We start from the raw sequence: 19,753 nt of genomic DNA on the forward strand, positions 1-19,753 counted from the left end.
GTTAAATTGCAAAACTGTAGTAACGACGGTAACAGTAACTCGTGTATCGTCTCTCAAGGATTCCTATTCTTATTAACCGAATGTAAGTCGAATTGGGGGGGGTTGGTTCAGGTTCGATTTATAGAAAAAGCGCTTAAAATAAGTGATTATAAAATAAGCTGTTTTGAAAATAAGTGATTATGGAGTTAAGCTAATCTGCTGTTTCGGTTCCTACTATCATCGGTAAATATAATTCTGCGGATTTTATTCACATTCGAAGCACAAAAACATTCAACAAGCGAGAATGGAATTATAAGAATTATGTTCCTCTTTCACCGGATTAAGCAACGGTTCAACAATTAGCGGAATAACGAATTAAGCATACGATATAATGCATATAAATTCAGGAAGCATAAATCAATCGAATTAACAATGTTATTCTATGATAATTCGGATTAAGCAAACGAATGACACAAAATAATATTGATATGAATAGAAATTAGAATGCAAAATAATATTAACCTCAAGTCTTGGAATCCGAATTACAGCAGATTAACTCAATAGGGATTAGTTCGCCATGGGATCGTACAAGCCTCTCAAAATTTCGTGAATGGAAGATGGAATGCTACAGTACCGCGGGCTACCCTAAGGGGAAAGATAACAACCCGTTTAACAATCCAACTTGGTCAAACATACGACCCAGGCCCAAAGCTAATTGACCTGAAACTTAACTAAAACTAGTGCTGCAATTTCAACGAATTTTCTGGCCCTTCTACATTCAGATTCTTACTTTGACTCCAACATAAGGATTGTAGCTCTTTATCTTAGCTTTCCGTCGATTATTAGGACGCCTCAATCAGACTCCTAGAACTCTAGTTATGATCGTTTCCGTGCAGACTGTTAAAGCTGAAAATTAAATACGAAAATCAAATAACAATAAAAATAAATTAAAATATAAAAACATTATAAAATACAAAAATAAGACAAGCAAACCATGGAAATGTATAAGTTCAACCGTAGAGGAATGTGCATCAAAATGCACTGATCACCCATTACACATTATATGCTCACGCTTCATAGGCGAGAAACCTGAAGACTTAGGTGACACATCAATACCAAGGGCGCTCTAACCAAAACGAGGGCATTCAAACTAGTGCAAGGGAAATTCGAGAAAGTAAATGGCCAATAGCGTGCTCCTTGTCGAGTCTCTACCCTTTCCCACGAATCTCGAATGTCCCCTCGAGATTTAGTTGAGTCCTTCAAATGACACTTAGTTGAGTTCCTCAAAAGAAACTTAGTTGAGTCCCTCGGGAGAGACTTAGTTAAGTCCTTTAGGCGAGACTTATTTTAGATCCTAAGGTGAAACTTAATTGTGTCCCTCGGAAGAGACTTAGTTAAGTCCCTTATGCGAGACTTAGTTGAGTCGCTCAAGAGAGACTTAGTTGAGCCCCCCAGGAGAGACTTAATTGAGTCCCTCATGCAAGATTTTGTTGAGTCCCTTAGGTGATACTTAGTTAAGTCCTCTAGTTAGACTTAGGTGAGTCCCCCAAGCGCTCATATTGGTGTCTACAAGGGTGACGCGTGTCAGGTGGAAATTCTCTAAAGCATGCAAGGCATTTAAAACCAACAATGGTAGTTTACCTTTGGGACGACCAATTGGAACCACTACAAATAATATATTTCATGACAAAGATTTCACCTTAGCCAATTAAAAACAGAAGTCAAATATACTAGAACCAAAAATCTTATCCCCCGTTTTTAAAGTAAATAAACCGAAAATCTAGCTCATAGTTTGAGCTTCTATTCTCATCCTCCTGTAATTTTATGTTTAATTTAGAACCAAAATGGCGTCATTATTTTATTTAATATTTTAATTACATTATAAATCATTATTAATTTGGTTGTTAATCAACCGATATCAAATGTTGCTCATTCATTTATTTAACTAAAGTAGAACTCATTTTATACCTTAGTATTTCCTACCAATCGAGATATATACTTCAAACAATATTATATTCCAACATTAGAATGTTAACTCTCATTCACTTTTTCTAACTTTTTGCACCCTCGAGAACGAAATAAAGGCATATTCTTCCTCTTCTCCACTTAACAAACAAAAAACCTTTCTTTATCTCCTCTACCTAATAAACTGAAACACCATTTTTCATCTTCTCCAAGCAAACGAAGTAAACAAAGGCAGAAGGAAGCTTGAATAAAGAAACTAGAACCTCAAACAAACACTTTTAGTTGACCCTCTCATCACATTTATGGTATGTAAAACTTTGTCCATGTCTGTTTCGGTAGTATTATTATTGTTGTTGTTGTCGATGTTTTTTTTTTCCAAGTATTTGTAGTTGTTTACTGTTATTATTATTTTATGAAGATGGAATGTTCATTGTTGTTGGTTGTGTATGATTTTTATTTTATTTTATTTTTAGATGTTGTATGTGATTATGGATCGTAGTTGGATGAAAGCCAATTGTAGCTCTTTGCTAATGTCCCGTTGAAAGAGATCCACACACTCTGTCGAAGCCATTCTCTTTTCACAAAATATTTCCTTTCTCTCTTTTGACATCCCTTCCTTAGCGAGCGTCGAATTTGGCGCTAACATGGTGCTCATTTGTTTTTCTAACCGCTTGCCAGCAATAGTGGGATTGAAGCAAGTGGGCGAGAAGCTTGTACTTCTCTGAGATATTTCTGGTGTAGACAGTTTATTAAGCATACCTCTGACTAAAAGGGTGCATGTGTTGTTGAGGTTGTGATTTTTCCCGAACTCAAAGAGAATGTGGATTCGAGATTCTGGTTATATCGCTCAAGTTAAGATGTATTTAAGGAAGAATTATCAAGTATTGGTGATGTTTGCTTCATTAAGAGTGGAGAACAATGTGAAGGCTAGTGTTATGTCGGTGGTGTGTGAATTTCGTGATGTATTTCCTGAAGATATTTATGACTTACCTCCAGAGCACGAAATTGGGTTTTCCCTAGACTTAGTAACCGGTACTAGTTCTATGTCGATGGAACCTTATAGAATGTCAACATTAGAGATATGGGAGTTGAAGAAGCAATTGGAAGTCTTGCTTGAGAAGATGTTTGTTTGAACTAGTAATTCGGTGTGGGGAGCGCCAGTGTCATTGGTCAAGAAGAAAAATGGTAGCATGAGGCTGTGTGTTAACTATCAACAACTTAATAAAGTTACTATTAAGAACAAGAATCCTCTTACGAGAATTGGATATTTGATTGATCAGTTAGTTTTTGTTTGCGTGTTCAATAATATTGATTTGAATGAAGCCAGAAGATATTTCGAAGAATGCATTCAGAACGAGATATGGTCATTATGAGTATTTAGTAAATTCGTTAGGCGTGTCAACGCGCCTGGCATGTTCATGAAATATATGAATAGGATTTTCCATCCTTATCTCGATCAACTTGTTATTGTGTTCATTGGTGATGTTTTGATTTATTCTAAGTCAGATGAAAATCATGAAGAACATTCGACAGTTGAGTTGTATAATTTGCAAGAGAAGAAGTTGTATGCGAAGTTGTCCAAATGTAATTTTTGGTTGCAAGAAGTGAGTTTTCTTTGCCATGTAATTTACAGTGGTGGTATTGTTATGATGATGTGTTGCAGTGGGAGACTCTGAAATTTGTCACTGAGATTAATAGTTTTATGGGTTTGACTCATTACTATAGAAGGTTCGTTGAAGGCTTTTCAAAGTTAGCTTTTCCTCTGACTCAATTGACTCAAAAGGGTAAAGTTTATGTTTAGGATGTAAAGTGCGAAGAGAGTTTTCAAGAACTCAAGAGGAAGTTGACATCTGCTCCAATTTTGATTTTGCTGAATCCAAGTGAATCCTTTGTTGTGTATTATGATACTTCAAAGATGGGACAAGGTGGTGTGCTAATTCAGAATGGTTAAGTCGTGGCTTATGCTTCGAGATAGTTGAAGGTTCATGAAAGGACTTATCATACGCACAATCTAAAGTTGGCGTCTATGGTGTTTGTGTTAAAAATTGGGAGACAATATATATTTGGTTCCTGATTTGAAGTGTTCAGTGACCACGAGAGTTTGAAGTATCTATTTGACTAGGAAAAGTTGAATATGAGACAGATGAGGTGGCTTGAATTGTTGAAGGATTATGATTTTGGTTTGTGTTACCATTTTGGTAAGGTCATTGTGGTAGCTTATGCGTTAAGTAATAAGTCATTGCATATGTCGACACTTTTGGTTCGAGAATTAGAGTTAATCGAGCAACTCATATATTTGAGGTTGGTGTTTGAAAGGACTCCTAACACCGTAAAGTTGGGTATAGTGAAGGTGATTAGTTGTATTCTTGAAACAATCAATGACAGTACGAAAATTGACTTGAGATTAATTGACCATTTTGTGTTAATCAATCGAGGGAAACAAAGGTGATTTCGTAATGATGAGAATATTGTTTTTAGATTCCGTGACAGAGTTTGTGTACCAGATGCGCCAGAACTTAACAAGAATATTCTTGAGGAAGGACACAAAAGTAGTTTGAGTATTCATCCCAGTTCTACTAAAATGTATCAAGACTTTAAGAAAATGTTTTGGTGGTCAGGAATGAAGAATGATATTGCCAAGTTCGTTTATGCGTGTTTGACTTGTCAGAAATTTCTAAGTTCGAAGTGTGCCTAGGAGGGGGTGAATTAGGTACTTTAAACTTTTTCTTGTTTTAGTGATGAAGATAATTATTTTTTTGGTTTATGGTAATGTTATGAAAGTAAAGAGTGCACAAAAACAAAGAACGAAGTGATGTTTCCTGGTCCCCCTACAATACGAGAGCACTCCAGTCTCCTTCCAACACGAAAGAGATTTTACTATTGTTAGGACTTATACAAGATGAACACAATCACTAAGAACAATCCTCTTGTGATCAACCAGGTTGAAATAAGAACAATCCTCTCAAACTCAACTCTCTTGATTCCAACAATCCTGGACAGCAAGGTATACAATCCAATCATGTAGAAAAAGAAAACAATCCTTTCTTTTCCATTCTCTGTTTTCCAACAATCCTGTACAACTAGGTATTACAACCAAATCTGGAAAGTATTTAAGTAATGAAAATAAATGAATATTTATCAATCACTAGGATTGATCTTCTCTTTCAAATAAACAATTTATAGTGATATAATAGTGCTGAAGTATTTATGAATGAATGAAAAATGTTTCTTAGTTGATAATAAACAACATGCAAAAAAAATCTCAATGAAAGTTCAAGTATCAAAACACTTGTTTGAGAATGAGTGAGTAAATTATGTTAAAGTGCCATGAATGAGGTGTAGCATCTAATTTCAAAAATGTATGGTATTTATAACAGTATTATACCATTTAGAAAGGGTATATAATGATCAATCCATGCAATGGTCAGAGGTTTTAAAATGAATTTCGTTTGGATCAAAAAATGCATGAAAAATTGCCACTAGTTCAGATGTAACCTGCTACTGGGTTAATGTAACCGGTTACATGGTAACATTACATCCCAGTGAATTCAAAAACCCAAGCATGTAACTGATTACATGATGTGAGGTAACCGGTGACATCATGTAGAAAAAATCCAGTGACAAAAGGTGAATGCTACTTCCAGAGTTGTAACCGGTTACATGGTATTAGGTAATTGATTACGTTGAACAAAAAAAATTAAAAGACATGATTGTAAATTTTTTATCAAGTGGCATGAGTATTTTATGATGGGGATGCATATGTATGAAAAAAGGTGATTTTTTTAGGACTAAAATATATCAATGCTTAAAGTTTAAACATGTACTCAAAAAATGAATATCAATGAACCAAAATTAATCTTCATGAAGTTGCAATCTTGATCCATATTCATTTGTCCCTTTTGCTAATCTTTTCTTGATACAGATGCATATTAGTTGTCATCAAAACATATACATGGAGAAACTTGACTTCACAACTTCGTCGGGTTTGATGCAACTCTTGGATAATCCTGAGTGGAAGTGGGATAATATTTCTATGAATTTTGTGACGAGTTCTACTAAGACTTCTAAGGGAAATGATTTAGTTTGGGTTATAGTGGATAGATTGACTAAATCTACTCATTTTATCTTAAAATCTGAGATTTGTTTGAGATTTATAATTCTTCATTATGCATATAAGTCAGAGGTTTTTGAATTGCTTCTGAGAATATAAGTCTGAGCTTTTTGAATTGTTCTACTTTACTATTGAACCCATTTTTATAAAATATTTGTCTAGGTTAGGTGATTTTGAATGCTAAAGTTTTCCAAATTTTAACTATAGCTTCTTGCTGGTTCTGGTTTGAACTCGATCCATCATTCATTGTTGTAAAAGATATCAGATTCTAGGCATCAGTTGTATTGTATGGCTCTGTTTTACTTATAATTTCAATGTGATGCCTAAAAAAAGACATATCATCAGCACAACGTATAATTTTTGGTAATAATGCCAAGGCCAAACACATAATATATAATTGGTCAGTTAGTGCAAACAATTATGGTATGTAAATTAATATCAAGAGTGAGTTGTACTTACACATGCGTTGGAATTTCTCTTTGAGTACAGTCTTGTGCTCAATGTTAGTGATTTTAAAGTAGAAATCAGGATACGTGGCTTGTTCAACACAGTTTGCCGGATTTGCGGTGCCAATAGCCAAGATGTTTGCAGGGCCTTCTGCCCTTTGAGCCTTACGAATTTCATAAACAGTCACCATCTTGATATATTGATGAATACTAGTTTCGAAGGTTAATTTGCTGAATTGGTTGTTGTAGAAAAGGAAAGGGGATGAAGAGTGTTGTGTTGTAATTATCATGTTTGAGGTTACATGGTTTTATAGTGTGAAGAATTAGTAGATATTTGTGGTAGGTAGATGAATGAACATGACTTCACGAGATTCACAAAAACACTTGTAGTATTCTATGGCTGGCTTGATTGAACTGACCATGTAAGTGTTTCGTGGAAAATACCCCAATGAGTTTTTTTAATTAAGACCCTTTCTAGTCAAACCTTTTCTTTTTTTAATATACTTACGTTCTACCAAACTGGCTTGCAATTTTTTCATCATATAGTTATTTCAGCATTTAACATGTGTGGTAAAATTACCCACTTCAAATACACTTTGATTGTATCATATAAATGAGTAAATTAACTAAGGATGTGGCCGACTTATGTGCAAGCTGATTGATTGCTCTAATTATATATTGATTGTAATTAGATAGGTTTAGAATCATTGACTTTCAAAAATCACATTACACTTTGATTGTATATGTATTGAGTTAAGTGGTTTTTATCATAAAGAAGGAAAGGTTGGATGAATTAATTCTTTTTAAGTACCTGCAGATCGTTAATTTCTTCATCAGGAAGAGAATGTTTCATAGATCTAGAATATTATAAGTTGGAATGAGGATAAAAAAAACCATAATGTAAAAAAATACCAAATACTTAATAACTACACACATTTTACTATAACATCACATAAAAAACATGTATCAAAGAAGCATCAATTGCTTAAAAAAGGCCTCCCTTTAATTTTTGTGTTAGGCCTACATATATATTGGGCCATCCCTGATTAGAATTTGGCAAAGTGAAGATACTTTGGGGGTGTTCTCTGTCATGAAAAGACTGAGAAACTGATTCTGACATTCTTCATAATATACAGTGAGACTTCTTTTAGGGATGAGGACAGAAGAGCCTCAAAATGACCACTAGACTACTGACACTAACTGAATATGTTAACTTAGCACATCCAGCTACTTGTAACTAGAAGCTACACTAACTACCAGAGACATACTTACCTACCTGATGCTTTACATAATTAACAAATGTACAAGAGCATATATACAAGCTGTGGATCGTGCACTCCGATGGTTCAGAAAAAATGCGAATTTTAGGCCCACTTAGAGGCTCTATATAGCATATTAGACTTTGAAAGAGTGCAAAGAAAATGAGACAGTATGTTTTCTCTGAAGAGAAAATGACTCTGTTATATTTCAGAAAGCATAATGAGATCTTAGGGATGGACCTAAAAGACTTACAAGTTACCACTAGATAATGAACACTAACAGAATATGTTGACTCAACATATTCATTTACAAGAACTATCAACTACATACATGTACTACCATGTGCACTAGCTACTTGTTCTATAGATAAACTACAAGTCTACAATTGTACAAGAACATGTACAAGATACAGAAATACATAATCGGATTACTATATAAACACGAACACTATTTCAGTTATTTCACGTTTACTTCAGATTTCCGTTGTATGATATCAATGGTGATTTGTGTATGTTTTGTTTTCCTACAGACACGAAGCTTATGTTAATATAATGCTTTAACTTCTAAGTTTACCATGTAGGACTAAATCCTGGATTATCCTTTTTCTCATGCTTTCTTAATATATTTAACCGTGCATATTAGTGTTTTCCACATTGTCATACCCCAAATTTGTCCTACCCCTTTTATTTCTAAATAGCTTAGACTTTGCATTCATGTACATACTCTCCATTAGGGCACTAACGTAAATCATGCATCATTAACATCTAAAAGCATGTGATCGAAGGTTATAAAGCAAATTGAGTTTCACTTAGGTCTCGGTACAGTGCGTTTGGTGATCATGAACTTCATTGATCTCTCTCTCTCCCTCTCTCTCTATTATGGTTTGTGGCAATTATTGATCAAAGGAACCTTGTCGTAGAGCTTCTTGAGTTGGTCTCAAGTGAAATTGGCCAAATGATTCTTATGTGATTGGTTGTCTTGTTGTTACTTATGGAACAAGGGGGTGTGGATGCTGTTGGGTGAAGGTGTTATGCCGAAGAATTTATGGAATTAGGTTTTCTTGTTGTGTGCTTATGAAACAAGCCATCACAAAGCTTTGCAATTGACTTTTGGTCAACAAAGTCAACCATGAAATAATGTTGAGATTCCTATTCTTGGTAAAGAGAATTCACATCATTGAAGTCTGCAAGTTTCCAATTATCAAGACTGACAAAAGGTTCCACCTCTTGGAGAAAAGATTGAAAGCTATAAAAAGTCGTGACGCCACTGATTCAGATGTTGTTGGTTTGTGCCTAATGTCTGATATGAAGAAGCGCAAGGATCATCCACTCTCACTCCTAATGATGGATATTGAAGCTAAATTGGTAATCACCTCCCGTACATGTGTGGAAATGTTTGGGGCTCCCGCACGAGGGATAAGCAAGACGCACTCTTATCTTGAGCATTGCATCATTCGCATTGCTCGAATCCCTAAAGCATTACAAATTCTTGGGCGACTTCGTCAGAATCTTCCTCTGTGTGATAATCAAGAGTGTTCTTCACAATGTTTCTCATTCTCAAGGTTTTACTTCATATATCAGTTGCCTTTTCTCAGGATCTCCTTCTCAGTGGCCTTGCTAGTTAACAGAGACAAGAAGAATATGAGAAACAAATTGATGTGATTCTATTGCCTTGTGCTCATTCGTTTCCTTGTTTGTTGGAATCACAATTGGGTCCCCTTCACCACAAGTAGCTCTCCTGAGTTTGATGATCATACAAGATTCTTTCCATTTATGATGGCGATTACTACTCTGGCAATTATGCTTGGGGCTCCCGCACGAGGGATAAGCAAGACGTACTCTTATCTTGAGCATTGCATCCCTCGCATTGCTCGAATCCCTAAAGCAAGGCAAAAAGTTTACAACTCATAGGTGACTTCGTTGGAGTTATCTTTTGGAGTAATCTGAAGTGTTTGGAAAGAACTGCAAAAAAGTATTCAAGATCAATAAGTCCAGACGGAGTCAAGTCTCCTCAACAATGGCATTCATTTAGTTTCCTTATTGCATTCTCATTTGTAACATTTCATTGTTTGTTTAAGCATTTATAGCATGTAAAAACTTGTTAATTTCTGAATGAAAATAAAATACATTGTTTATGTTCGTCTTGAAGCAATCCATTCGTTTTCACTCATAAAATGTTTTTGGCATTACGATACTAACTTTACTAATCGCTTGCTTAGGCAAAGAGCGGAGGGAGAATGACGAAAGATAAAAATGCAAAATCTCCAATTGTGTGTTTTTGAATAAAACCCTACTGAGGATGTACAGGCATTATTTCAAATCCCCAAACACCGGAGATATAAGGGAGATAGACACCCGTCAACCCCTTTGAGCCTTGAAGTAGGAGTTTCTTTTCTAATCACAAAAACCCTTATTTTAACCTTGGGGCAGGGTAGTGTTCATTTAACTTGATCGAGTGTTCAAAACTCACCAAAAGGGTATGCATCTAAGGATACAACAATGGTTATCCTCCAAAAGGTTGAGGAATGTCAAAACCGCAATGATTATCCTTATTCCATCAAGAGATCAAGAGATGACGATACCACAATGGTAATCCTTCATCAAATCAAAAGAATGAGGCAGTCGCAATCAGCTCCGACGAATCAAAGACTATGCGAGGTCACACGACTTGTTCAAAAAAAAAAGAGAGCAAAAAAAGAATGGCGAAAAAATAATGAAAATAAAAGATGAAAAGAAAATGGCAAAAGAAAAAAACGATGAAATTGCCAAGCAAGAACAAAGTCGTGTGACAATGAATCAGAAGAATAAAAGGTGAGCGACCGCCATGTCCAAAGAACCTCATTGATTCCTCAACCATTTCAAATTCCTTGTGAGGGATGAACACTCGTGTCGAGTTAATTGAACATAAGACTGGAGAACATCACGAAGGGGGTGGGTACAAATAATTTTGAGCCTAAAAATCCGTTGTTTTCTGAAAACCGTGAACCTGGCCAAGTTACAACCCTTAAAAGTCCTAATTGAAGTAGGGTTTAGTTTGAAAGCGCACTCCGATGAGATAGCGTTTAACTGACTCCCAATGAAGCGAGACTCATATCCATGTTGGTATCGTACGTTTTCTTTATCTTCCATATGCAAAAATCGAGGTTGTGTCAACTAGTGATCCATTCACAAGAGGTCGCAACCTCATTTCAATAAAAAGTTTCTTTAAACTTCAAGACTAACATAGGCTTTGCATTAGAATCATCATTCTTAGAATTAACATTCTTTTGCATGCAAAATATGTGCTTAACATCAAGGAAATTTTCAAGGATGAGAATCAGTGAGCAACTTGATCATGTCAAAATACAAGAGACTCGAGAACTCCGAGGAGTAAAAGCCAATCATTTCAAATGTTGACCATCAAGGGGAAGATCCTCTAAAAACTCCGTTGGGCATGAACTGTTAATGCTTTCTTTGATTACCTTGAGAGGACGAATTTGAAGACTCCGTTGAGCGTGGTAAAGTTGTTTCCATGTTTGTTTGACTTCAAAACAAAGAAAGCTTGGAGATTCTAGTCAGATATACCTAATCAGGGGCAATTAAGTCGAGGTTTGACCTCTCGAGTTCAGCATATCTGAGGCAATCATGTCGAAAAATCTCTTCAAGCTTTGATCAATCTGGGGCAATCATGTCAAGGAATCTCTCTCAAATTCAACCAATCTGGGGCAGTTACGTCGAGATTCGACAAATCTCTCCAAGGATCCTTTGGGGCAAATTCCTCCATAAGTCACGAAGCTTGGGGCACAATTCTGAGTTTTTTTGTCGCTCCGTGACCATAGGAGTTTATTTCTCCTAGAACCTTGGTCTCTCCCCAAGCATGGAGTTTATTTCTCCCGAGAGTTTGTTCCATTCCTCAAGCATAGGAGTTTATTTCTCCTGGAACCTTGGTCTTTCTTCAAGCATATGAGTTAGGTCTCCTAGGAGTTGTCCTACTTCCCTAATCAAGGCTCCTTATCTGGATTTCTCATCCCCAACATGGTGAATCAAGGGAATCTCCTTAAGCTGAAAATCCTCCAAGCAGTGGCACATGGTGAGAAGTCAGAAATCATTCTTCAAATCAAAGAAAAGTGCATCTTACAAATCAAAGTCCAATATCTATTGGCACCTCCACATGGTCCTTAACACAAAGGGGATTCTCCCTGGTGTTTACATCACTAATGCCTTTATTTGGCACTCTGCATATAGCGTTCACTGCATATAACATTGCATCCTCAAAAGCGTAGCATATCCGTCAAAGCGGATCATTACGCCATAGAAAAATTCAAACATGCATACAAAGCATAAGCCAGATAATACAAATCATCCCTCAATCAAGATAATGATACATCCCCACATAAAATGTCTTTACAAACTCCAATTGATATCTGCTACTCCATTACAAATCTCCTCCACCCACGGTGCCGATACTTGGTTTTACCAATCCCCAATCCCCAGTCTAAGTGCTTTTCAATAATTCTCTTGTGGATCGTAGGTTCGTTGACCTTATCCTCATCTTTTCATTCCTGTGGATCGTAGGTCCGTTGACCTTATCCTCATCTTTTCATTCCTGTGGATCGTAGGTCCGTTGACCTTATCCTCATCTTTTCATTCCTGTGGATCGTAGGTCCGTTGACCTTATCCTCATCCTTTGCATTCTTGTGGATCGTAGGCCCGTTGACCTTATCCTCATCTTTTCATTCCTGTGGATCGTAGGTCCGTTGACCTTATCCTCATCCTTTGCATTCTTGTGGATCGTAGGTCCGTTGACCTTATCCTCATCTTTTCATTCTTGTGGATCGTAGGTCCGTTGACCTTATCCTCATCTTTTCATTCCTGTGGATCGTAGGTCCGTTGACCTTATCCTCATCTTTTCATTCTTGTGGATCGTAGGTCCGTTGACCTTATCCTCATCTTTTCATTCTTGTGGATCGTAGGTCCGTTGACCTTATCCTCATCCTTTGCATTCTTGTGGATCGTAGGTCCGTTGACCTTATCCTCATCTTTTCATTCTTGTGGATCGTAGGTCCGTTGACCTTATCCTCATCTTTTCATTCTTATGGATCGTAGGTCCGTTGACCTTATCCTCATCCTTTGCATTCTTGTGGATCGTAGGTCCGTTGACCTTATCCTCATCTTTTCATTCTTGTGGATCGTAGGTCCGTTGACCTTATCCTCATCTTTTCATTCTTGTGGATCGTAGGTCCATTGACCTTATCCTCATCCTTTGCATTCTTGTGGATCGTAGGTCCGTTGACCTTATCCTCATCTTTTCATTCTTGTGGATCGTAGGTCCGTTGACCTTATCCTCATCTTTTCATTCTTGTGGATCGTAGGTCCGTTGACCTTATCCCCATCCTTTGCATTCTTGTGGATCGTAGGTCCGTTGACCTTATCCTCATCTTTTCATTCTTGTGGATCGTAGGTCCGTTGACCTTATCCTCATCTTTTTCATTCTTGTGGATCGTAGATCCTATCATCCTATCAAACCCATATTTTCAAATCACAGTTTCATACAACAATCATTTCCATTGAGAACCTTGTATTGGCACCTTGGCTACGTTACAAGTTATCCCCATTCAATCCATTACTCACCATAAATTCTTCCACCAAAAAAAAAAAAACAAAATTCTCTTTCCCCAGCAGATATCAAGACAAAAAATAAAGATAACACTTACACCATCCTCTCTTCAGGACAAATTTCTGGTACTTTGATATTTAATCTTCTTCTACCTCGAATGTTCGAAAGGCTAGCGCCAATCTCACCTTCAGGTTTAAGACGATTAAATTGGGGCAGCTGTCATACCCCAAATTTGTCCTACCCCTTTTATTTCTAAATAGCTTAGACTTTGCATTCATGTACATACTCTCCATTAGGGCACTAACGTAAATCATGCATCATTAACATCTAAAAGCATGTGATCGAAGGTTATAAAGCAAATTGAGTTTCACTTAGGTCTCGGTACAGTGCGTTTGGTGATCATGAACTTCATTGATCTCTCTCTCTCCCTCTCTCTCTATTATGGTTTGTGGCAATTATTGATCAAAGGAACCTTGTCGTAGAGCTTCTTGAGTTGGTCTCAAGTGAAATTGGCCAAATGATTCTTATGTGATTGGTTGCCTTGTTGTTACTTATGGAACAAGGGGGTGTGGATGCTGTTGGGTGAAGGTGTTATGCCGAAGAATTTATGGAATTAGGTTTTCTTGTTGTGTGCTTAGGAAACAAGCCATCACAAAGCTTTGCAATTGACTTTTGGTCAACAAAGTCAACCATGGAAGGTCGACTTTATGTCGACCAAATGATGTTGAGCGATTTTTGGCCAGGGGCTACCTCAATCTCTGGACGGCCTTTCATTTCGTGTTATGGTTCATCCAAGTTTGCAATTGAAGATAAAGTGAAAAGAATTGAAAACCCGAAAATAATGCTTTGGAAAGAAGGTAGAAATTTCAAAATAAGATTTCAAAGGAAAGTTATTACAATGTCAAGAATGTCAAATTTTATCAAAAGAAATACATGGGAAGTCATGACATTATACACTTCATAATTCAAAAACTATCCTATTACAAGACCCTAATTCTCTACAAAAAAAAACAGAAAGAGGCACATCTTCATGATTCCATCAAGCTTTAATCTCATCCATATCCTTTAGCCTTGAACCTGCATCCAACAAATTCAAAATCAGCCCCTAACAGCCATTCAAAAAAAATTGACCACAAAGCTCTGCCAAACCTCACTCTTCACACATCAATACTCAGCCTCTCATACACCACGAATCATCCCAAAGAACCTCTGCCAATATACTCTCTCAATAGCAAACCTTAAACAAATCACAGAAACCGACAAACACGTGCACAGATTTGCAACAACAAAAGAATACACATAATAAATCAAAAGCTACTACAAATATCAAGAGAAGGAGAGTTCAGGTGTTGCATTACTCTACTGAACAACCAAAAGAAAATAATGTATGTTCCACAAAAAGTCGAGAAAGCCAAGATGATGTGCAAAAATCTCGTATTCCCTCGGTTTCAGCTGGTGGTGCTATACAATATGGAAACCTGTGTGATACACACCCCTGGTTACTGGCACATGTTGAAGTATCATCAAACAAGTGTGTTATACAGTAGAATTCAGAAATTTCAAACCTACAGAACTAGCAGAAAAACAGAACAAACAATTCCTAACCATAATAGCTGCTAACTCACCAACAGAACGTCAAGCTAACACCTCTGGTTTCTAGCAATTTCGGGAACCGATCCTAGCATTTAATCAAGCACTGACAGAGGTAACAGACCTGTACACACAAGCCATACCAAAACAGATCCACACACACATTCCAGTTGTATATATCCAGACCAACTCAACACTAACAGTCACCTACTTAACATTATTAACAGTTCTATTAACCACATACAGCCATACATTCACAATCAAACATGTTCGTACCATCCACATGAGCTCACAAATAAGCCGAAACTCATTCAACATTAACCAAAAAGAAGGCTACTGTAAGTTACAAGGGACCATGTTCACATTGGTAGACAAAGTATGCATACTAACCGGCTGTACAAACACAAAAAGAAAACAAACTCAAATAAACCTGCTGCATCATGTACCTGTATACAAATAAAATTCAAGCAGTTCATCTTATTCATATACACATTCACATAAACCTTCATTCACATCATCATTGACACAAAATCAAACGTGTTACGCTAAGCGGTTCGACTCATGAAGCTGTTAACAGTTACGGCAGACGCATACACGAATGCGAGGGTTTTAACTTACTCATCATCATCATTGTATACCAGGTCCATACCAGTTCAAGAGTAAATACCGAAGATCACTTCAGAAATCCACGTCCAAACTCAAACCATACCTTGCACCTACAATCATCAACCACAAAAAAATCAGCAATATACAGGGTCGTACTTTATCAAATCAAACCAACATCCAAAACAGCCAGAACCAGACTTTGAAGCTTCTTCTTTAACTCTACTAACAGAAAAAACCCTAGCATTCAAAAACAGAATTAGCTATAACCAATCAAACAATCCTAACATATAACCCTCAACTAACCAAAATAGAATCCTCAACAAAAAAAACAGTTACATAACTAACTAACTTCCTAACTGTCAACCTATAACCGACTTCAGTTTTCATCTAACTGTCTCCTAACTATTTTAACCATAACAAACTTTCAGATTTGTAACCAAAGCCCTTAAATAACCTTCAATCAACTGTGCCAACTCAGCATACCATGTAACTAACATCAACAACCCATAACTGAATCCAAACCTCTTTAACAGACTCCAAACCACAAGTAACTGAAACCATTCCTCACTCCTATCCTAGTCAGCACCCGAACCTAGCTCTCACCTCTTCTATATAATCTCCCTTCCCTCCATAATTCAAGTTCACACCATTTTCACACGCCCATTCCTCACCATTTCATCACCACCATTTTCTCACCTCTAACCTATCATCATCTTCGTTCTCTCTCAACCAGATTCATCTTCTTCATCTTCCTCTCAATTATCCATCATCAATTCACATTCACCACTTCATCACTCTTTCTCTCTCTCTCTGAACTTCTCTCTCAGATAACTCAATCCTCACCACACGCTCATTCATCACACTCACCAATCATCTTCATCTTCTCTCTGCTCACTCTCTGCAACCACATCTTCTCCATCCTCACCAAAGCACAACCACCAATCTTCATCAGAGTTCCATCTTTGAACTCTGAATGAAGGTGTGCTAAGCCTAATCTCCATCATCTCCCTTGGCACTCTCTCTCAACGCACAACAACAATCACTCAGCAGCGACATCACACAGAAAAATGAAAATAGAAGAAGAAGAAGAAGAAAACGATTGAATTGAAGAAATAGAAGAAGAAGAATCGAAGAGAGACAAAACATTAAGATCAGAAGCTCACCTGAAGATTTTCTCCGTTCCGTGCGTTCATTTCGCACGCGTACGAGCTCTGGCTTTCGTCAACGAATCGTCTTTAACGCACGCTTCAGGTAAGTCCTCAAAATTCTCCTTCTTGCTTGTTCTCATCGCATATCAGTGGAATTAGGTTTGCTTCGAGCCTCGAATGAGAGTGGAGTAGAATTAAGACTGAGTTGGAGAGGACATGATTGCGTTGGTGTGGTGACCGGAGATTTTGGACGGTGACGATGGGAGGAGTCGCGCCGTATGAGATCACCGCGCCGTCGCCACTGTGAGAGAGAAAGTTGAGCGTAGAAGTTCAATAGTCACAAGACTCAAGGCTAATTTTACTGAACCCTAATTTCCTCTTTCTTCTCTTGTTGATTAACCTTGGTTTTAATTGAGTATTAAATGCGATTAACTGTAGTTAATGTTAATTAATCTAGTTAATTGAACAAGAAAAAGCATTAAAATCTGAGTCTAATCTGAAAATAAAATGCCAAATGGACTGAAGCAAATAACCATGGGCCAGGTACGAATTTCTGGTACACCCCCTGAAGGCCCATCACACCGGTTTTTTTGCAAGCAAATCTGAACAAAAAAACAAACTCTACTGGGCCAGTCCCTTTGGGCCCAGCGCCAATTGCTCTTCACACCATCAATTTCAGTATTCACCCCCCTGTTTCCTTTTATTTTTCATTAACAATTTAGATGTTAATTAGTTTTTTTGATTATTTCTTTTAGATGATAAAAATACTAATTTTTCTACTATCATTTTTTTTTAGACTTTAATCCAATTTTTTGACATAAAAAAATAATAATCACAAATATATTAGTTTTAGGCTATTTGTTTTTTAGTCTTCTACTTGATTCGTTTTATTTCATAAAAATCAACATAAAAATAATAGTACTTTTAATTCACCTTTGTGCTATATTTCTACTTGTTCTTTTTCATGCTCTTATGCTATTTTCATATATTCCACTTTTTGCTTTAATTTCCATGTTTCTTTTAAATCCTAACCTTAGGTAGAAACCATGATAACATTAGGTAGAAATCCCATTTCATACTAGGCTAGTTTACTTAGGCTAGTTTCTTTTTCCTTTTCAACATTAAAACATCTAAAAATACTTGAATAAACTCCCATTAAAAAATACCAAGAAAACGCATAAAAAATGACTAATAAATACTTTGACTAATAAAAAGGGAATGGAAGCTTGTAACTTCCCTTGCTTAAGGGATGTTCGAGTGCTTGGAGCTCCCTTGCTTAAGGGTTCCATTCAGGCGTAAGTTCCCAACCTTTAAAAAACACAAACCAAAGAGCAACTCGAGTTTCCCTTGCTTAAGGGATTTCCTCGAAACACTCAAACTCTCTCTCTCTCTTCTCTCGCTTTCTTAAGGGCACCGTTATTTCCGCTCCATTGCATCCTAGACTGTCCCCTTGTGCAAGAGCGCGAACGTTAACTCCGCCCAACTAAAAAACACAAAAACAAACAGAAACTATGGAGCCGAACTACGGCGCTCTGATTCCTGAAAAGGATACGTAGGCATCAAGTCGCGGGGCTTGAACGAGTACATTTGTAAATAATTCCTTCTTTTCCCCGTATTTCTTTTGCATTCATTCGCATATAGACATAGACATAGTACATACCCTTTAGATAGAAACAAACATAGGTGGATACCATCGAGTACGATGGGCGCGAGGGGTGCTAATACCTTCCCCTTGCGTAACCGACTTCCGTACCTTGATTCTCTGGTCGCAAGACCCTGTTCCTTCCTTTGTTAGGTTTTCTGATATTCCTTTCCCTTATGGGATAAATATATTGGTGGCGACTCTGTTCATTTTTCGCGAGCGTGCGACACACATGTGAGAAAATTTAACTTGAGACTGACAAGAGCTTAGTTCTATCACCATTATATGAAGAATGCATTTCAATCTCTTCTTTGTCTTATGTGATACTTTCAATCTCTCTTGCAATATTTTATATATGTTTTTAATAATGAATTCATCTTATTTTCATCTGTAGCTCATGTTTGTTTTAATATATGCTACTGGTTCAATATATGTTTTCTACTTTAAAATTCAATAAATTTATCTCACTGGCTAAACTTATCTCGCATCACTTACTATAATTTTATATATGGCCTTATAGGACTAAGACCCTGAAAATAGGCATATGATTCGTAGGTACAACCTAATTTAGTTGTTAGAACCAGTTGTTAACTAGTTATATATATATATATATATATATATATATATATATATATATATATATATATATATATATATATATATATATATATATATATATATGTTCTTAGGAAATATGGATCGGAAATGGATGTTTGCCAACGAGCGTCAAAAGAATACAAAGATGGGGTTCAAGAATTTGTTAGGTTTGCTATTGCTCATGCCGAAGATGCTAGTAAAATCATATGCCCTTGCCTAGAATGTTGTTATACGGATGTTAGTGAAGAAGTTTTGGAAGATCATTTAATATGTAATGGAATTGATAAAAGTTATACTTGTTGGATAATGCACGGTGAAGAAAAAACCAAGTCCACAAAGAGGAGCAATGGGAGAGATACATCAAATGATTTTGAAAATGATACAAATTATGAGTTTGATCGAGTTGAAGAATTTGTGAATGTAATTGAAGAAGATCTTCGTGATTGTCCTCAAATGTTTGAGAGGCTAGTAAGTGATGCAGAGACTCCATTGTACGAAGGATGTACTAAATTTACGAGATTGTCTACGGTCTTAAAATTGTATAACTTAAAAGCACGCCATGGATGGTCTGATAAGAGCTTCACAGACTTGTTGTCTCTGTTAAAGGATATTTTGCCTAAGAATAATGTGCTCCCTAGTCGGGCCTATGAGGCTAAACGATTGCTTTGTTCTATTGGCATGAGTTATGAGAAGATACATGCTTGTCCAAATGATTGCATTTTATTTCGCAATGAGTATGCATCATTAAATATGTGTCCTAAATGTAGTGCCCCACGATATAAGAAGAAAGAAACAGCTCTGATCAAACGCTATG

The sequence above is a fragment of the Vicia villosa genome, linkage group LG6, assembly GCF_029867415.1.
Source record: "Vicia villosa cultivar HV-30 ecotype Madison, WI linkage group LG6, Vvil1.0, whole genome shotgun sequence".
NCBI classification, from domain to species: Eukaryota; Viridiplantae; Streptophyta; class Magnoliopsida; order Fabales; family Fabaceae; genus Vicia; species Vicia villosa.